General features: G+C 32.8%; 2 long non-coding RNA genes across 6 annotated transcripts; one reads left to right on the forward strand and one right to left on the reverse strand.

The window, feature by feature from the left end:
* Positions 1–9,487: 9,487 nt before the first annotated feature.
* On the reverse strand, positions 9,488–22,738 carry LOC139782514 (uncharacterized). The gene is made up of 2 exons (XR_011720909.1): positions 20,850–22,738; positions 9,488–17,894 (listed from the first exon to the last, which is right to left on the reverse strand). It is a non-coding gene; the product is annotated as an uncharacterized lncRNA (long non-coding RNA).
* Positions 13,792–17,917, forward strand: LOC139782513 (uncharacterized). 5 transcript variants are annotated; one of them, XR_011720906.1, is made up of 10 exons: positions 13,792–14,209; positions 14,466–14,588; positions 14,845–14,965; positions 15,276–15,640; positions 15,740–15,864; positions 16,120–16,240; positions 16,551–16,913; positions 17,013–17,137; positions 17,393–17,514; positions 17,793–17,917. It is a non-coding gene; the product is annotated as an uncharacterized lncRNA (long non-coding RNA). The 5 variants fall into 5 exon arrangements; XR_011720905.1 differs by lacking the exon at positions 13,792–14,209 and having other exon boundaries at positions 14,258–14,588; positions 16,551–16,602; positions 16,670–16,913; XR_011720907.1 differs by lacking the exon at positions 13,792–14,209 and having other exon boundaries at positions 14,258–14,588; positions 16,551–16,602; positions 16,694–16,913.
* Position 22,739: the final 1 nt, after the last annotated feature.

Below are 22,739 nucleotides of genomic sequence, written 5' to 3' on the forward strand. Positions count from 1 at the left end.
CGCTTTCAACTGTAGCATTTCTCGCATATTTTTATTCTCGAGCGTATACTCTACTACGCGTATCGATTTATCTCAAAGTAGAGTACTACGCCTAAACGTTACGCGTAATCTTATCTTTATACAGGCAATTCCGCTTTTACCGACAACAGGGCAACTAAACACAATCGCCGCCGATGGTATAAACGGTTCGTTGCGTCGCATTTTCGGGAGGCCAGCGAAACAACATTGTGGTAAAATTACTTTTTATTTGGTAAAAGTAATTTTAATTTTTGCTTATACTTGAGTTGTTTTATTTCATTATGATTTTGAAATAATAATTAGAAAAAAATAAATAATTTGAAATTTTATAAGAATTTATTTTTGTAAAGATATTTTTCTGAAAAGTATAATTATTTAAATAAAAGTGTAATTAAATGATGAATAAGAAGTTTGATGCGTAAGAATTATTTAATATCAAATCATTTATTTATATGTTACAGAAGAAACGACGCGAAAGTGTCGCATCGAGGGAGCTGACAACCCGAGAGGACAGCCTGAGAGGAGGAGGAGGCCTGAGAGAGGCATCGGGCGCCAGCGGACAACTTTGCGGTAAATATTATTTATTTGTGTAAAGCAACTTTTTCCTGTTTATTATTGAATCGCTTTATTTCACAATAATTTAGAAATAATAATTAGAAAGAAAGTGGTAATTTGAAGTTTTATAAAAGCTCATTATTGTAAAGATCATTTTAGGAAAATAATTATTTAAATAATATCTAATTGAATGATAATAAAAGGTTTGATACCATAGGAATTATGTTTTAAAACATTGAGTTTTTTAAACACCATTTTAATATAAATTTTATATTATATGTTACAGAATCAACGTAGCTACGTGGCAGATTAATTCCGCTATTGCGCATCGGTGTCGGTGAGTGATGAATTAATATATTTATTGAGGTAACGGATGTATGGTAACTTATTAAATATACATACTATATATCTGGATAAACGTATGAAATTTGTCAACAATATAAAGATCTTACATATAAGTACACAGCATTCTATACATCCGTTGCCTTAAAATGGGTCAGTTACAACAGATTAGGATAAGTTTAATTCTGGACGCTTCTTTATTATTATATTTATTGTGCATTTATTAATTAATTTAGTTTGCATACGAGAATGTACTCGTATAAAAATTATACAACTAATATATTATACCAAAACCAAATATATTTCCTTCGACAACAAAAAAGTAATATTTTTCATTGTTTATGTTAACCAAAAAAGACAATTTTTCGGTTGACTTATATATAGTTACGTAAACACATCACTGGAAAATTATTTCAAGGAATAATCTTCTATGTATCATAGAATTGCAAAAAATTATCACATATGACAATTGTCTAATCGTACACTCTTAATAGTATTTATTTGTAAGATCAGTTCTCATTAACTTCTTTTATAATCGTAGTTACGTACGTTTGCAATATGCGGATGATATTACAAGAAAGCTCTAAACTGAGGCTGTTTTAGCTGAAAATAAAAACATAAAACAATAACTGAGAGAAAAAACCGATAATTTTGAAAGAGAACAAAATAAATGTATTACAATTAATAAACAAAATATAGTTCCTGTGATCATCCTCTAAATAAAGTAATTTCTAAGTGTTACAACTTTTAATAAGCAGCACCATCGAATGTGTTTAATTATGCCATGTTATATGAATAGAGTCACATGTTTGATAGGAATATATATATGCAATTAATATTGCAATAACGCGTACATATGCGTAAATTATCGATTACAAACTAGTTATAAATGCATCAGTGGTACAGCAATATTATTTGAATATATGCAATATATTGGATAGTAGAAAAATCGAATAGATGCTGAAATAACTTTTCAAATAATCATAAATTTCATATTAGAGATATAAATATGTCACTTTTCTATCATATCTTTTTATACCGTAATTTTACACATCTAATTATACGTGTGGTATTAATAGAACTGATTCTTATAACTTATAACATATAAAGCACATATGATATCAATAAAACTGTTAGTCTTTCGGAATAGCATATCATTAAATGGATAGTTAAATTGTCTTGCATATAATCTAAAAATTAGTCAATAGAAGTTTAGTAACTAAAACTATATTAATATATTATACAATATATATATATATATATATATAAAGGTTTAACAATTAAAATCTTTTTAATTTACTGCTTTTATTTAAGTTTAAATGGTATTTATATCTCATGTGATCAACAAATAGAAAGTATAAAATATTTGTATAGTTTTATATGTGCAAAATGGAAAATAAAAGAATATATTAATAATAAAAAGTAATTGAAGTAAACAATATTGTAATTATAATATCGAAAAATGTTTATATAAAAAATGTAACAAATACTCAATATTTTTAATAATTTGGCAGTATCTGTAACAAATACTGTCTTACTCCTATTATTCCTTTTTTCATCTATTCCTTTCCTACATATTTGTCCAGAGTTAAACTTTATATAAGTTAGTGCAAAAGAGCGATATATATTGTGTGTGTATATATATATATATATATATATATATATATATATATATATATATATATCTATGGTTCGGTTATCGGTAGATGTCAGTACCATTTCGGAGACGTAGTGATACATATCGGGACATTTGTCACATATTAGGTCCGACCGGTTTAGTAAAAATATAGCATAAATATGGAAGCATGAACTTAATTTAGAAATATCAACAACGTAACGACACATATGGGGTCCAATTTCTTCGCTGTAATGACAAAAATCGAGATCAGCCAATTGAACTATTACTATTATTAAATATTACCAAGATTTATGCGTCTCATGAGCATATCTTTCTTATTATATAAATTGAAGAGTTCATTACCTATTCGTAGACTACTTAAAAATTTGAAGATAACATTTTAAAATGTTGTCTTCGCAAATTTTTATCTAACCTATGAACAGATAATGAATAGTTTAATTTATATAATGACAACGATATGCTCATGAAACGCATAAATCATGGCAACATTTAATAATAGTAATAATTTAATTGGCCGTTCCTGATTTTTGTCATTATATCGAAGAAATTGGACCCCACATGTGACGTCGTTGATGGAAATTTCTGAATTAATTTCTTACTTCGTATTTATGACGTAATTCTGATATATTACTTAAGAAATAGTATTCGTATTACACAAATATCGAGATTAAAATAACACACAGTTTTATATGTTTATTATTTCGTTATTATTTGTGAATCTTAGCTTTCAAGCATAGATTAATCGTCTTTTAAAATGTTGTTTTCGACAATATTTAATTAGCCTACGAGAAGCTAATGAACGCTTTAATTTATATAATAAAAATGGCATATCCAGAAAAAGCATGAATTTTATTGAAAATTATCTAAAAGTAATAGTTAAACTGGCCGGTCCTGCTTTTTGTCATTACGTCGAAGGAGTCGGACTCTGTATGTATATAACGTTACGCCATAAAAATTTTTTTGCTTTTTTATTTATGCTGTACGTTTGCATATACTTTTAGATATTGTATTTGTATTATACACAGATTAAATTTAAAGTAACACAATGTACTTACTTTATTATATTTATAAATCCTAGCTTCCAAGCGTAGACAATCTTTTAAAACGCTTTCTTTGTTAATATTTATAAACAAATGTTATAAATATTTATAAATATTAGCAAAGAAAACGTTTTAAAAAATTGTCTTACACGATTGATGATGATAATCGTAAATTGGAAGCTAGGACTATTAATAAAATAAATTGTGTACACAAACAATGTGTTACTTTAACTTCAATCTGTGAATAATACAAATATTTAATACATAAAAGTATATGCAAACGTAGAGGATATATAAAGAAGAAAAAAGTTTTCATCAACAAAGTAAAGTCACATTTGTGTTTGACTCCTTCAATGTAACGACAAAAAGCTGGACCTGCCAGGTAAACTATTATACATTTCAATTTATTTTTAACAAAATTTTTGCTTTTTCTGGGCATACCAATTGTATTATATAAATTAATGCGTTTAACAGTTCCTCATAGACTAATTAAATATTACTGAAGACATAACGTTATACACAATCATCTATGCTTAGGAGCTAGGATTCATATATATAATGAAATAGTGAACATATAAAATTGTATTATTTTAATCTCAATATTTGCGTAATACGAATACTATTTCTAAAATAATATGTCAGAAATACATCATAAATACGAAACAAGAAATTAATTCAGAAATTTCCATCAATAACGTAACGTCACATACGGGGTCCAATTTCTTCAATGTAATAACAAAAATCAGGACCGGGCAATTGAATTATTGCTTTATTAAATTTGACCGAGTTTTAAGCCCCTTGCACAATGCCAGGAAATAGGCAATAGGAACAGGAAATAACCAAAAAATCGTTAATTACAACCTAAAAAATTTGAATGCTATGATTGGTTGGCAACCGGCAATAGGCACAGAATTTTCAACGTGTCGGAAACTCTGTGTCTCTATTGCCTGTGTCACTGTTTATTCTGCATTTATACATGATTTCTGATTTCTATTCCCTGTTCCTATTGCCTGTTGCCTGGCATTGTGCAAGGGGCTTTATAGGTACGTCTCATGAACATGTCGCTCTCATTGTCAAAATTGGAGCGTTTATCATCTGTTCGTAGGCTAGCTAAAAATTTTGCAGAGTCAACATTTTTCGTGCAAATTTTTAAAATCTTTTCTTCATATTTTCAACAAGCCTACGAACAGATAATAAACTCTTTAATTTATATAATGAGAACGATATGCTCACGAAACTCATAAATCTTGGTAAGATTTAATAATAGTAATAGTTTAATTGGCCGGTCCTGATTTTTGTCATTACATCGAAGAAATTGGACCCTATATGTGACGTTACGTCGTTGATGAAAATTTCTGAATTAATTTCTTGCTTCTATATGTATGATGTATTCTGACATATATTTTTAAACATAGTATTTATAGTTATTAGATATGGAGATTAAAATAACACAATGCTCATATATACATTGTTTTAATATATTTATGAATCCTTGCTTCCAAGCATAGATATAATCATTTGAAACGTTGTCTTCGATATTATTTAATTAGCCTAAAAGGAGCTGATAAATGCTTTAATTAACAAACATATATTTGTGAATCCTAGCTTCTGCAAAGGTATATAGCATATGTAAAAGAAGAAAAACGTTTTTATCAATCACATAATGTCAAATATGGGGTCCGATTTCTTTGATGTAACGACAAAAAACAGATCCGGCAGATTAAACTATTATGTTTAGATAATTTTTAATAAAATTTATAAGTTTCATTGGCATATCATTTTTATTACGTAAATTAAAGCATTTATCAGCTCTTCGTAGGCTAATTAAATATTATCGAAGACAACGTTTCAAATGATTATCTATGCTTGGAAGCAAGGATTCATAAATCTATTAAAACAATAAATATATGAGAATTGTGTTATTTTAATCTCCATATCTAATGACTTCAAATACTATGTCTAAAAATATATGTCAGAAATACATCTAAATACGAAACAAGAAATTAATTCAGAATTTTCCATCAATAACGTAACGTCAAATACGCGGTCCAATTTCTTCAATGTAATGACAAAAATCGGGACCGGCAAATTTAATTATTGCTTTTATTAAATTTGACCGAGATTTCACCTACCCCGTATGTGACGTTATTGATGGAATCCCCCGGATGTTACGTTATTGATGGAAATTTCTGAATTAATTTCTTGTTTCGTATTTATGATGTATTTCTGACATATTATTTTAGAAATAGTATTCGTATTACGCAAATATTGAGATTAAAATAATACAATTTTATATATTCACTATTTCATTATATATATGAATCCTAGCTCCTAAGCATAGATGATTGTGTATAACGTTATGTCTTCAGTAATATTTAATTAGTCTATGAGGAACTGTTAAACGCATTAATTTATATAATACAATTGGTATGCCCAGAAAAAGCAAATATTTTGTTAAAAATAAATTGAAATGTATAATAGTTTACCTGGCAGGTCCAGCTTTTTGTCGTTACATTGAAGGAGTCAAACACAAATGTGACTTTACTTTGTTGATGAAAACTTTTTTCTTCTTTATATATCCTCTACGTTTGCATATACTTTTATGTATTAAATATTTGTATTATTCACAGATTGAAGTTAAAGTAACACATTGTTTGTGTACACAATTTATTTTATTAATAGTCCTAGCTTCCAATTTACGATTATCATCATCAATCGTATAAGACAATCTTTTAAAACGTTTTCTTTGTTAATATTTATAAATATTTATAACATTTGTTTATAAATATTAACAAAGAAAGCGTTTTAAAAGATTGTCTACGCTTGGAAGCTAGGATTTATAAATATAATAAAGTAAGTACATTGTGTTACTTTAAATTCAATCTGTGTATAATACAAATACAATATCTAAAAGTATATGCAAACGTACAGCATAAATAAAAAAGCAAAAAAATTTTCATGACGTAACGTTACATACAGAGTCCGACTCCTTCGACGTAATGATAAAAAGCAGGACCGGCCAGTTTAACTATTACTTTTAGATAATTTTCAACAAAATTCATGCTTTTTCTGGGTATACCATTTTCATTATATAAATTAAAGCGTTTATTAGCTTCTCGCGTAGGCTAATATTGTCGAAAATATTGTCGAAAACAACATTTTAAAAGACGATTAATCTATGCTTGAAAGAGCATGCTAAGATTCACAAATAATAACGAAATAATAAACATATAAAACAGTGTGTTATTTTAATCTCGATATTTGTGTAATACGAATACTATTTCTTAAGTAATATATCAGAATTACGTCATAAATACGAAGTAAGAAATTAATTCAGAAATTTCCATCAACGACGTCACATGTGGGGTCCAATTTCTTCGATATAATGACAAAAATCAGGAACGGCCAATTAAATTATTACTATTATTAAATGTTGCCATGATTTATGCGTTTCATGAGCATATCGTTGTCATTATATAAATTAAACTATTCATTATCTGGTTCATAGGTTAGATAAAAATTTGCGAAGACAACATTTTTCGTACGAACTTTTAAAATGTTATCTTCAAATTTTTAAGTAGTCTACGAATAGGTAATGAACTCTTCAATTTATATAATGAGAAAGATATGCTCATGAAACGCATAAATCTTGGTAATATTTAATAATAGTAATAGTTCAATTGGCTGATCTCGATTTTTGTCATTACAGCGAAGAAATTGGACCCCATATGTGTCGTTACGTAGTTGATATTTCTAAATTAAGTTCATGCTTCCATATTTATGCTATATTTTTACTTTTTCTTTAAAAATAATGTTTGTATTATTTATAAATTGCGATTAAAGAAGTAACAATATATTTATTAATGATATAGCTACATTTTTTATTTATATAGTATCTAATTATAAATATAATCCAATAGTAACTGTCCTCATGTTAATTGTATGAAAACAAGAATAGATCATGCAAGAATAGATCATTATTAATCTGAGACAGAGATTAGTCTAATGAGAAATGTACAAATTAACAGAAATTGTATGATTTAATGCAATGAAGCAAATTATATAGAGAGGACCCTTTTTCTTACAAAGCATATATTTAAAATACTGGTACCGGTCCTCCTAATGTGTAATATATAAAAAGAAATTTGGTTCTCTGGTTTTATACATTACATATCTTTAAACAAATTGGTACCGGTCTCGGCAAATATAAAAAAATACCGGGTCGGACCCAATATGTGACAAATGTCCCGATATGTATCACTACGTCTCCGAAATGGTACTGACATCTACCGAACCATAAAGATATATATATATATATATATATATCGCATAATATATTTCATTAAATTTATTGATCTAGCTTTTTCATAAAGGTACATGCTTACATTAACTATTATTACTTATTTTAACGCATTTACTTTAGCCTAAACTGTTGTAGCTTATTCATATATAGTGATTGATAACTGGATTTTATACCAGTTAAAGTAGTAATGTAATTGGCGTGAGATCCAATATATATGTTGTTATAAAATAGAAGATTTTTTTTAGTAATAATTTTTGAGTCAATCAGTTCATATCACTTAAAATAATTGTAAAATAATATATTATACGAAAAATAATTTTAATAATTTACAAACTATATGATATTTTTATCAATTCTAATTGTGTAGGGAAATTTATTACCCTTTCCGGATCTTACGTCATTTATCTAAATTTCTCATCTCTGCATGCTTTTGAGATGAGATTCAGCAACGAATCGTTCGAATCGATGAAAATCTCTGTTGAATGGCGCGTCTAGCAATTTTCATTCATTTATTTTTAAATTAAAATTTTATTGTTCTTATTATACAGTTTATATAGTTAAAAGTTTAATATACATATATTTTATAATCGCGATCGAATTAAAACATTGTGGACGTAAAAAATTTTTTCAAATTTAAATTTGTTTCCAATCAGATACTTATTTTAATTACCGGATATATATTTATAAATGCAAAAATTAATTCATGTGCTAATGAAATTATTATTGTTGTTGTTAATTGTTAATTTCGTATTTAATTGATTTAATTATTGTGATGGCCTCTTCGCGACGCGTTCGTGTTTCGCGCATCGTACAAAAGCGTAAATCCTTACGCTTATAGTGCCGGCGATGATTAGCCGGCAGCAGAATTAAGGAGTATTCCTCCTTGCGATATCTGACTGTATGAAGTCAAAATACGGCCAAGTGCTACAAAAGGTGAGTCCACTCTGGCCAGAAGAAAGAAGACGAAGAGGATCAAGGTAGGTTGGTGTATAACACCAATCAATTTGTAAAAGGTACATGGTAATGGTAAGGTTTTCTTGTATACGTGCGATTGCGCGTAATCAGAGACGGAAAAATGCCGTCTAGAACTAAATCTGACTTAAATCCGAATTAATTTCGCGTAAATTAAAAATTAAACTCCCCATAAAAACTCCTAAACGGTTCTGATTTAAAACGATATTCGCGCGCACTTTTCTAATTTTCGATAATCGCGATCGTGATTATAGGAATACTAGATAAAGACACGGGTAGGTAGGAATATTATTCATGTAGGTAGGTAGAAATACTGGTAAAAACTAGATAAAAATCGGGTAGGTAAGGATATGGATAGGTAAGGATGCGGGAGGGATGATTTGACGACAAAAAGAAATTAATGTATTTTATAATTTTAAGAAATTTAAATTTATTTCTATAAAAGTGCAATAATATAAACTTAAGACATATGTACAAAGCATTACATTTTATTGTATATAAAATTGTATAAAATGTAATTGTATACAAAATTGTAAGTCTAATTTGTGTAATCTGGGTTACACGAAATGGAAACGCGTATATAACACAAATTTTTCTAAATTAAAACGTTATTAAATATATATTTTTAAAATTTTTTATTTTATTCTTCTTTAATAGCGAAATTATCGCCAATTTTTTATAATGTACAATAAGAATTATTTATCTAAATAAAAATACAAAGATTTGATTGAAAGATGCTAAGCTAGTGATCGAATATTAACTTTCTACTCGTGAAATTTGACATCTGCGTTTTACTGAGTCGCGAATGTATTCGAGAAAATAGTTCCGATTTAGGAGTTATATCCTCAAGAGCATTATATCGTCAGCTACGAGTCAAAAGTCGCGAAATTGCTTGTTCCTAAATTTAGGAAATTAATTTAGAACTAAATTAATTTCCAAAATTTCTTTCCGCGGTAAATATTTGTGAAAGGCTATGCGAACACCGTGTTTTTTCCACGTTCGTGATCGCGATTGCTGCCTCGGCGATGGGCCTTATCGCTGTCCCTCACGTCAGATGATTGTGATGAGTAATTTCTCGTCGGTTTTCGTGAGATCTGTCCGCGACGTCTAATTCGGCGTCTAGTTGAAAGTTGGGAGCTACCGTTGCAGGAACGAAATTAATCCCAGGTTTTCTTAGCAGTTTCCGGAACCAGTGGTTTTGGCAGTAAGTCCATAACGATTACCACATGTTTCATATATAACCGCCGAATTAATTACTATATTCTTAGAGAAGATTTTATTTTTCTCATTAAATATGTTCTCTCATTAATAGTAATACTAATATTATTTTTCTATTAATGAAACTTGTTAATAGTAAAATGTGCATGGATACAACGATAAATTTATAGTATTTATAATTTAAGAAAATAAATTCAAATCAAGAAACAGTTTGCATGCTCTTGTCGCACTGAGAAAAAGGATTTGCTGTATTAGCAAATATTTGTCATTATAGTGACAACAAACATTTTGATTAGCTGCGGGTAGCGAACTTTTTGCTATTGCAACAAAAGGTTTGCTACCCGCAGCAAATCAAAATGTTTGTTGTCACTAATTTCTCTCAGTGCGATATATTCGAATCATGCTTAAGAATGTAGTTACAAACGTGTATTCTTTTCTTTAATTTTTGGTCTCTTTAGAGATCATTTCCAGGTACGTGGGAGTTAGCTGATTCAAAGATTAATTTTTAAGCATTTAAATAATATAGATACATTTTCATAATGAAATACATGCATAAACACATGGTGACATTTTATTCGATAAATTTTAATTTTTATTAAAATTTTGAGAAAAGATTTTAATTTTTCTTTGTCGTACATTCATGAATGTAATAAAAAATGTGCGGATACTTAAAAAATTCGATGCAAGTCGAATGGGTACCCTGATATTAGATTATGAAATATCGATAACTTGAATTTAAACGTAATTGGTAAATGATAAGATATATATTGTAAAATATTCCTATATAAAATTTTTCAGAATCTATTATTGGGTTCGACTTGTCTCGGATTAAGTTGGTACCCCAGAATTATTTGTACCCGCATATATTAAAATTAAGATAAAGGCGCATGTACTTCATTATTCTTAAATGTACTCGTTTGTAATCACATTTTCAGTAAAAACTGTTCTATCCATGTATTTTTAACTAGAAAGTTGTTTACATATATATCTTGTAATAATGGGAGAACATTATATTTTCTCGCACGAATTTTGATTTCGCATAAAACAGAATGATGAATATCGATTAAAATAAATATTCAGAAATTGTATAATTGTATAAGTCAATAAGCTCATACGATTAAATCAGTCAGGAAGAAAAGAGCAATTGAGCCGCAACAGGATGTAAGTGTTGAAAACTATATTATAAATAATTGGCAAACGTTTCGGCCCTTCATGGGACCATCTTCAGTGTCGGTACATATTCTTAAAAACTAACGCGACAGAACTTAACGTAACTAATCCGCAACAGTGTTGATTGCAAAGAGGACCACTGCAAAGATAGTGATATATATGTGAAAAAAATTACAAAAGGTATTATAGAGAGAGTATCAAAAACGTACATTAGGAATATGTTTCCTTATATTGCGGAGTCATTTCGATGCTGATGTGTTACAATAGAGTTAAACCGACAAATTACTCAGCGACGAGAAATCGGGCTCGTATATATATACAAAAGGAAGGAGCGGGAGGGAAAAACGGAAAGGAAGGGGAAGTACGAAATTACCTGGGCGGGAACATATCTCCGAGATGTTATATATAAAACGACAGACATCTCCTTTGAATAAACAGAAGGACACGGAATCTATATCGGCAGAATATCTCCCTGTTCTTAGTTTGTCCAATCGCGCACGTTAAAACTCTCAATTCTACGTTTCCCAAATCTCAAGTGATCACTTTGAGGTATGGATTAACAAATACTAAATTGTAATACGGGTAGGTAGGACAACGGATAAAGTTAAGCGTGTAAAAAATGTCCCTCTCGTGGTGTGCCACCTTGCCCGTGGTGAGAGGGCTCCCTGTATCAACGATCCACTGGGGCAGTACCTTCGGCTTTACCGAAGGGAGGGCCCGGTGGGGAGGTACAGGGTCTAAGAGCACACCGTACCCTCCTCCCAGTTCGCTGGGAGTGAAGGGTACAATGGGGTCCGGCGCTCCCGTCGCGTTGTCTGCGTAGCGACACCCCACGCTTAGAAAGTTAGGCGTGTAAGTAATCGCGTCGCGTCGTGTCTGCTTATGCCCGTATCAGACTACGGATTGGGATTGAGATTGGATTGAAATTTGACCAATCAGAGCAAAGTTTACTAAACTTGAGATTAGTTTTCTCTGTTCTGATTGATTAAATTTCAATCCAATCTCAATCCCAATCCATAGTCTGATACGGGCTTTAGCGACACCCACGGGCTAGTTAGGCTAATATTAAGTAATCGCGTCGCGTCGCATCGTGTCTGCTTAGCGACACCCACGGGCTAGTTAGGCTAATATTAAGTAATCGCGTCGCGTCGCATCGTGTCTGCTTAGCGACACCCACGGGCTAGTTAGGCTAATATTAAGTAATCGCGTCGCGTCGCATCGTGTCTGCTTAGCGACACCCACGGGCTAGTTAGGCTAATATTAAGTAATCGCGTCGCGTCGCATCGTGTCTGCTTAGCGACACCCACGGGCTAGTTAGGCTAATATTAAGTAATCGCGTCGCGTCGCATCGTGTCTGCTTAGCGACACCCACGGGCTAGTTAGGCTAATATTAAGTAATCGCGTCGCGTCGCATCGTGTCTGCTTAGCGACACCCACGGGCTAGTTAGGCTAATATTAAGTAATCGCGTCGCGTCGCATCGTGTCTGCTTAGCGACACCCACGGGCTAGTTAGGCTAATATTAAGTAATCGCGTCGCGTCGCATCGTGTCTGCTTAGCGACACCCACGGGCTAGTTAGGCTAATATTAAGTAATCGCGTCGCGTCGCATCGTGTCTGCTTAGCGACACCCACGGGCTAGTTAGGCTAATATTAAGTAATCGCGTCGCGTCGCATCGTGTCTGCTTAGCGACACCCACGGGCTAGTTAGGCTAATATTAAGTAATCGCGTCGCGTCGCATCGTGTCTGCTTAGCGACACCCACGGGCTAGTTAGGCTAATATTAAGTAATCGCGTCGCGTCGCATCGTGTCTGCTTAGCGACACCCACGGGCTAGTTAGGCTAATATTAAGTAATCGCGTCGCGTCGCATCGTGTCTGCTTAGCGACACCCACGGGCTAGTTAGGCTAATATTAAGTAATCGCGTCGCGTCGCATCGTGTCTGCTTAGCGACACCCACGGGCTAGTTAGGCTAATATTAAGTAATCGCGTCGCGTCGCATCGTGTCTGCTTAGCGACACCCACGGGCTAGTTAGGCTAATATTAAGTAATCGCGTCGCGTCGCATCGTGTCTGCTTAGCGACACCCACGGGCTAGTTAGGCTAATATTAAGTAATCGCGTCGCGTCGCATCGTGTCTGCTTAGCGACACCCACGGGCTAGTTAGGCTAATATTAAGTAATCGCGTCGCGTCGCATCGTGTCTGCTTAGCGACACCCACGGGCTAGTTAGGCTAATATTAAGTAATCGCGTCGCGTCGCATCGTGTCTGCTTAGCGACACCCACGGGCTAGTTAGGCTAATATTAAGTAATCGCGTCGCGTCGCATCGTGTCTGCTTAGCGACACCCACGGGCTAGTTAGGCTAATATTAAGTAATCGCGTCGCGTCGCATCGTGTCTGCTTAGCGACACCCACGGGCTAGTTAGGCTAATATTAAGTAATCGCGTCGCGTCGCATCGTGTCTGCTTAGCGACACCCACGGGCTAGTTAGGCTAATATTAAGTAATCGCGTCGCGTCGCATCGTGTCTGCTTAGCGACACCCACGGGCTTCGAAAGTTAGTTAGGCTACAAACTTATCGCGTCGCGTTATTGTCTGCTTAGCGACACCCCCGGCTTCGAAAGTTAGTTAGGCTACAAACTTATCGCGTCGCGTTGTCTGCGGAACGACACCACGCTTACAAAGTTACTTACGGGGAGCGCGCTTTTAGCGCTATAAGCGTGCTCTGTCTTTGTTCAACTTTCAGTAAGTAACAGAGATAGAATGACGTTGTCAGCGCTGATAGCGTCTCCCCGAACGCTTTAATCGAATCGTTCATTTGAATGTTTCAGAAAATAACGACGCAGAAGATGACATCGGAGCAGCGAGGGAATCCTGCGAAGCTGACATCCCAAGCAGCCTGAGAGGAGGAGGAGGCCTAGGATAGGCATCGGGCATCAGCGTACCAACACTTCTGGTAAGTGTTACTTTTTATTTTTTTTTTAAGATATTATAGAATCCCTCTTTGTGCTTATTCAGTTCCTACATTAAACCATGTTTTAAAATATAAATTAGTAAAAAGAAATATTTTGAAAAATTTGATTCAAGTTGATTCTAACGTAGAAACCTTTTTCGAAGGTGTAATTTAAAATATAATATTAATCTGAATAACGAATAAGATGTTCGATGCGCGTGACACGTATTTAATCGATTCGATTATTTTTATGTTACAGAAAATATCCGCGCTGGAAGGAGCATCATCTTCGCATCGAGGAACCACGAGTGACATCCCGAGCAGCCTGAGAGGAGGAGGAGGCCTAGGATAGGCATCGGGCATCAGCGTACCAACACTTCTGGTAAGTGTTACTTTTTATTTTTTTTTTAAGATATTATAGAATCCCTCTTTGTGCTTATTCAGTTCCTACATTAAACCATGTTTTAAAATATAAATTAGTAAAAAGAAATATTTTGAAAAATTTGATTCAAGTTGATTCTAACGTAGAAACCTTTTTCGAAGGTGTAATTTAAAATATAATATTAATCTGAATAACGAATAAGATGTTCGATGCGCGTGACACGTATTTAATCGATTCGATTATTTTTATGTTACAGAAAATATCCGCGCTGGAAGGAGCATCATCTTCGCATCGAGGAACCACGAGTGACATCCCGAGCAGCCTGAGAGGAGGTGGAGGCCTGGAAGAGGCATCAGGCGCCGGCGGAACAACATGCGGTAAATATAATTGGTTTATACATATTGTGTCTTTCGCGGAAAGTTTAACCAATCGGTTTTTCAATCGAATAGTAAAGATAGTCAGAGAGTAGAAATTAAAAAAGAGTTTAATTTTTTAAATTCTATTTTGAATTCTTGTGTTCAATAAATAGAGTATACTTTCAAGAAATTAAACGTTATATTTTTATTAAATTGATTTAACGAAATAAAATATAGAATTCCGTGTTTTACGTTCGGTAATTATTTTTTAAATACAGACTGTCTCTTTTCTTCCCTGCTCTAATCTGGATTATATGTTTGATTGTTACAGAATCATCGTAGCGACGTTGCAGATACAGCTCCGCTGCTGCGCATCGGTGTCGGTGAGTTTTAGCGTAGGGAAGTGTGGAGAAATAAGCGTAGGTAGGGACTTAGTTAAAACGTAGGTAGGGAATAATTTTTAATTATTTTCAGTAATTACATTCCCATTAAGCGAGAAAGGTCAAGAAACATTTCGACTATATTGCAACAACGTCGTAAAATTAATGCAATATAGCCGAAATGGTTTCTTGATTTTTCTTGCTTAATGGCAATGAAATCACACTGCATTGCCACGAGTCTCAATGTGGCTCGAGACTCCTAGCTGACCCGGAGATGGAAGTGGATTTTGTGGCCTGAAGCGCTTAAAAGAAAGTGGTGAGTGTAATTCATTTTCACGTACTATGTCACTTATGTCATAAAATTTTCTATCTCTTCTGTCTTTACTTAATCGAATCCTTCATTTGAATGTTTCAGAAAATAACGACGCAGAAGATGACATCGGAGCAGCGAGGGAATCCTGCGAAGCTGACATCCCGAGCAGCCTGAGAGGAGGAGGAGGCCTAGGATAGGCATCGGGCATCGGCGTACCAACACTTCTGGTAAGTGTTACTTTTCATTTTTTTTAAAGATATTATAGAATCCCTCTTTGTGCTTATTCAGTTCCTACATTAAACCGTGTTTCGGAATTTAAATTAGTAAAAAAAGATATTTTGAAAAATTTGATTCAAGTTGATTCTAACGTAGAAACCTTTTTCGAAGAAGTAATTTAAAATATAATATTAATCTGAATAACGAATAAGATGTTCGATGCGCGTGACACGTATTTAATCGATTCGATTATTTTTATGTTACAGAAAATATCCGCGCTGGAAGGAGCATCATCTTTGCATCGAGGGAACACGAGTGACATCCCGAGCAGCCTGAGAGGAGGTGGAGGCCTGGAAGAGGCATCAGGCGCCGGCGGAACAACATGCGGTAAATATAATTGGTTTATACATTTTGTGTCTTTCGCGGAAAGTTTAACCAATCGGTTTTTCAATCGAATAGTAAAGATAGTCAGAGAGTAGAAATTAAAAAAAAGTTTAATTTTTTAAATTCTATTTTGAATTCTTGTGTTCAGTAAATAGATTATACTTTCAAGAAATTAAACGTGTTTTTTTATTAAATTTATTTAATTAAAAGAAATATAGAATTCCGTGTTTTACCTTCGGTAATTATTTTTCGAAATACAAACTGTCTCTTTTCTTCCCTGCTCTAATCTGGATTATATGTTTGATTGTTACAGAATCATCGTAGCGACGTTGCAGATACAGCTCCGCTGCTGCGCATTGGTGTCGGTGAGTTTTAGCGTAGGGAAGTGTGGAGAAATAAGCGTAGGTAGGGACATAGTTAAAACGTAGGTAGGGAATAATTTTTAATTATTTTCAGTAATTACATTCCCATTAAGCGAGAAAGGTCAAGAAACATTTCGACTATATTGCAACAACGTCGTAAAATTAATGCAATATAGCCGAAATGGCTTCTTGATTTTTCTTGCTTAATGGATGAAGTCACACTGCATTGCCACGAGTCTCAATGTGGCTCGAGACTCCTATCTGACCCGGAGGTGGAGGTGGATTTTGCGGCCGGAACAGCAGGAAAGAAAGTGGTGAGTGTAATTGATTTTTACGTACTATGTTACTTATGTCCAAAAATGTTCTATCTCTTCTGTCTTTACTTAATCGAATCGTTCATTTGAATATTTCAGAAAATAACGACGTAGAAGGTGACATCGGAGCAGCGAGGGAATCCTGCGAAGCTGACATCCCGAGCAGCCTGAGAGGAGGAGGAGGCCTAGGATAGGCATCGGGCATCGGCGTACCAACACTTCTGGTAAGTGTTACTTTTCATTTTTTTTAAAGATATTATAGAATCCCTCTTTGTGCTTATTCAGTTCCTACATTAAACCGTGTTTCGGAATTTAAATTAGTAAAAAAAGATATTTTGAAAAATTTGATTCAAGTTGATTCTAACGTAGAAACCTTTTTCGAAGAAGTAATTTAAAATATAATATTAATCTGAATAACGAATAAGATGTTCGATGCGCGTGACACGTATTTAATCGATTCGATTATTTTTATGTTACAGAAAATATCCGCGCTGGAAGGAGCATCATCTTTGCATCGAGGGAACACGAGTGACATCCCGAGCAGCCTGAGAGGAGGAGGAGGCCTGGGAGAGGCATCGGGCGCCAGCGGAACAACTTTGCGGTAAATATTATTTTTTATTTCGTGTAAAAGTAAATTTTTCCTGTTTATTCTCGAGTTGTTTTATTTCCCCGTGATTTAGAAATAATAATTAGAAGAAAAGAAGTAATTTAATATTGTAGAAATTTATCCTTGTAAAGATCCTTTTCGTAAAATGTTTCCTTATTTAAATTAATATCTAATTGAATAATAAAAAGTTTGATCCACATAGGAATTATGTTTCAAAACATTAGGTTTTTTGAACACCATTTTAATATGAATTTTATGTTTGTATATTACAGATACAACGTAGCTACGTGGCAGATGTAATTCCGCTGTTGCGCATCGGGGTCGGTGAGTAATGAATTAACATATTTTTTGAGGTAACGGGGATGTGTGGCAACCTATGAAATATATACCACGAAAAATGTATTCCACATAAATGTATACCTTAAATGTATACCACATATCTAGATAAACGTATGCAATTTGATGATAACATAAGTTTATAGCATTCCATACATCTGTTGCCTTAAAATGAATCAGTTAAAACAGATTAGGATAAGTTTAATCTTGGATGTCTTTTTATTATTATATTTATTGATTAATTTAGGATGTATACGAGAATGTACTCGTATGCATACACTGTGTATAAAGACAGAATTTTTCGGAAAATTGTGAATACCATGAGGATCAAATATTATTTATTAATAATTATATTAATTAATAATGTTATTTGGTTAATATTTAGAATCAAATAATATAATTTTTAATTATATATATATGTACATAACATAATTTTTTTAACAAATATAAAAAATAAAGAAAGTAAAGTAGAATACAAATAAAGATTTAAAAATTAAAATCTTTTTAATTTAATGCTCTTATTTAAGTTTACTCATGATATTCATATCTCGGGATCAACAAATAGAAAGAATAAAATATTTATATTGTTTCATACATGCAATAAGAAAAATGAAAAAATATAATAAAATAAAAAATAATTAAAGTAAACAATATTGTAATCATAATACTGAAAAATATTTATTACAAATATTGTATTATAAAAGTGTAATATTGTATTATTCCTTTTCTCATCTACCTCTTTCCTATTATATCCTATTAAATATTTATCCAAGATTAAACTTTATATAAGTTAGTGCAAAGGAGCGATACATATATGTATACATATCACGTAACATTTTATATAAGTTATTAATCTCGCTTTTTTATATAAAAGACATGCTTCCAGTTATTAATTATTATTACCTTTTTTTATGCATTGACTTTAGCCTAATCTGGTTATAGCTTATTCATATGTAGTGATTGATAACTGGATTTTATACCAGTTAAAGTAGTAAAGTGACGTGAGATCCGATATCTTTTTTATTATAAAATAAAAGATTTTTAAAATAATTATCTTATGTATAGAATCTATCAGTTTCATCTCGCTTAAAAATTATTTTGAAACAATATATTGTATAAAAAGTAATTTTAATAATTTACAAAGTACAAAGTGATTATTATTATCAACAATAGAAATATTAATCGACTCTACTGGCCATTATAATCGCCAAGACAATACGACCACAATTTGGTTCGATTATCGTCAAGACGCTCTTTTAACCAATATAAGCTGCTCTAATCTTTGATACTTATATATAAGCATCTCATTTAAATAATTAAATTTATTGCGAAAGATATATATTACCTCAGCCAGAGTTCGAATCTGGTGTCGTCACCCATCACGGAATGAGGGAGGTTCCAGGTTCGAACCCTGGCTGAGGTAATATTTTTCGCAATAAATTTAATTATTTAAATGAGATGCTTATATATAAGTATCAAAGATTAGAGCAGCTTATATTGGTTAAAAGAGCGTCTTGACGATAATAATCGAACCAAATTGTGGTCGTATTGTCTTGGCGATTATAATGGCCAGTAGAGTCGATTAATATTTCCTTAGGTAGCAAGGTGACGTCTATTTAACGTCATTTTTTGGTCATGTTCTGACGATTGCGACGTTATGAAATGACGTCAAAGTGCCGTAAAAATGACGTACTTTTGTCTCATCTCCGTGACGTCATATATTGACGTCACTAATACGTAATTAATGACGTCGCCGGGACGAAATAAAAGTACGTCAGATTTTGAACATTTGGACGTCATCTTGGAGTGGCAGTCACAAGACTGACCATAAAATGTCGTCAAATAGACGACAACTTTTTAATCTACATTATTTTTTATGAAATTAAAATGTTAAAATGTCCACTTGATAAACGTTTATAAAAAAACGTTTTTCTTCTTTATCTATGAAAAAAAAACGCTTTTTTAACTGTTTCTTTACGTATCATGTGCATATAGCCCCGCTCTCTCAAGGCGGTCACCCATCCTAGTACAGTACCGCGCCCGTGTTGCTTGACTTCGATGATCCAGTGAACAGTGACGATCTTCTGACCCTGATGCTTCCTTAGTAACTGTACTTGTCTATAACAAGTACATTTTTAAAGTGTTCAAAAATCTTGTAATGATATCTTCTTGATAGCTATAACACTGCATGAAATAGTTATCATTGTCTTATAAACGTCCATTATTAGTCGCCGACGTCATAGACCAAAAATGACTAAAAATAGACGTTATTATGTCGATGTCGTCTTCTGACGTCACTTTGCTCCTTGTGTTGGGTACTGGTCTACAAACTGACGAACCAGATACGTCGTGTTAAAGTCAGTCAACTAACATCATTTATTGGTCTATAATCTGACGAACCAGGAACGTCGTATTAAAGCGATTTAACTAACGTCTTTTATTGGTCGAAATTCTGATGTCTCAGGTACGTCGTGTTAACGTCAGTTAAAACTAACATCTTTTATTAGTCTAAAGTCTGACGTCTCAGGTACGGCGTATTAACGTCAGTTAACTAACATCTTTTATTAGTCTAAAGTCTTACGTCTCAGGTACGTCGTATTAACGTCAGTTAACTAACATCATTTATTGGTATACAATCTGACGAACCAGGAACGTTGTATTAAAGTGATTTAACTAACGTCTTTTATTGGTCGAAATTCTGACGTCTCAGATACGTCGTACAATTGATAAATAACTAACGTCATTAAATGGGCACTAATCTAACGTTACTTGGACGTTATAGTTTGGTTAAATTGTCGAAGTGTTTTTATGGTTATACAAATGACGTCAATGGTACGTTATAATGAGGTCATTCTACGATTAGTTATTATTTCGTCAAAAAAGTCACGACATTTATACGTCTTAAGTTGGTAAAATGACGTCGTACCCAAACAATGACGAATTATTGACGTCATATTAACGTCACCTTGCTACCTGGGTCTATTATTACTTACTACGCCTTTAAATGTGACTTGACACCATACCAAAACACATCATCGGTAAGCACATGCTGCAGCATGCGCAATATTGAAGACGCTACAACAATTTATATCATAACATCCCGGGAAAAAATGGAAGAGATCTGAACAGACTTGAGCAGATCTCATCAGATCCAATCCACTCAGATCTGGTTTGATCAAAATATTGGCCCTATCTGATCAGATCCAATCAGACATGAGTAGATCTGATCCGATCCTAGCGGATAGAGTCAGATATGTAACGAGAATAATCTATTATATCTGCTCAGATCCAATCAGACATGAGTAGATCTGATCCGATCCGGTGTCCATCCACTGCAGAAAATTGTTGTTTTCAAATGTTATTTTTTAAATGTGTCACTTTATTATAAAAGTGGACTCCACGATACAAAAGTTGTGCCGTTCCACGATTTACATAACTTGGCGCAACTTAGCACGACACTGCTGTGTCTGATACCGTTCTTATACCATTGTTCATCAATTTTTAAATACGAGAATCAGATTCCGTCGGATGCCATCTATCGGATACTTTGAGATGCAACATTATGATCTGATCATATATAATCTTATATGACTATATAAGTTTATATGTGATTATATTATTTTATCAGTTTAAATTATAAGGTATATATGTTTGCAAAATAATTTAAAAAATTTATGTTTTATATATACATATACACATTAATCTTTTATATTTATCTATTATTAATTAATTTTGCACGGTACTTTTTTAATGGAATATTTATGATAAATTCTAAATATGGTGTCGAAATTAACAATTATTATCAAATTGGCAGAGACTATATTTATTATATATGTTAATGTTTCAAAATTCAGAAAACTGTTTTTAATATAAAAATTAATTGATTTTTTGACCAAAAATCATTTAAGCTTCCCCTTTACAGAGTTAATATTATATTTGATATAATGTCCAACATTGGGTGTAAAAATTAATAATGGACGATTTGAGAACGAAATTTTTATAAGTTCTATACTGGCGAGATCTGCTCAGATCCGGCAAGATCGGAAGAGATCTGATTGGATCAGCAACACAACTTTGTAAGCCAAGATTGGACTTATCTGGTGAGATCAAGATATGTCTGACTAGGTCTGCTCAGATCCGGCAAGATCGGAAGAGATCTGATTGAATCAGCAACACAACTTTGTAAGCCAAGATTGGTCTTATCTGGTGAGATCAAGATATGTCTGACTAGGTCTGCTTAGATCCAGCAAGATCGGAAGAGATCTGATTGGATCAGCAACACAACTTTGTAAGCCAAGATTGGTCTTATCTGGTGAGATCGAGATATGTCTGGCTAGGTCTGCTCAGATCCGACAAGATCTGAGGCATAATGTCTGCTCGTACTTCAGGAGATCTGAAGCAATCAGATAATGTCCGATTAGATCGGAAGAGATCCGATTGGATCTGCGATTCAATATCGAACGGCAGCAATGGTCAGATCTGGTGAGATCGGATTATAGTTCAGCATATCTGGCTGCATGTGATCAGATATGGCCATGCAGATCTGGCGAGATAAAATTGTATCCAATCAGATCTGACTTTACTTGAATTTCAGATCTCGTTGTATCTCATTTTATCAAATCAGACATGGTCAGATCTCCTCCATTTTTTCCCGGGATATAATTTAATATATTTAAAATAAATTAATTTTTCTTTATTCTTATTCGTAAGTTTATAAACATAACTTTTTGTTGAGAAAGAATAAAGATTAATTTAAAAAAGATCCTAACTTTATATTTAATTTAAATGTGATCCTAACATTTATTTTCTTCTTGTTGTAATAAAATTTATACATAAATAAACCACAGATATAAATTTAGCGCTAAATTTCCTTATTTGATTTA

The sequence above is a fragment of the Temnothorax nylanderi genome, unplaced genomic scaffold (assembly GCF_030848795.1).
Source record: "Temnothorax nylanderi isolate EJ_2023f unplaced genomic scaffold, tnyl_v1.0 TNYL_tig0419_pilon, whole genome shotgun sequence".
NCBI classification, from domain to species: Eukaryota; Metazoa; Arthropoda; class Insecta; order Hymenoptera; family Formicidae; genus Temnothorax; species Temnothorax nylanderi.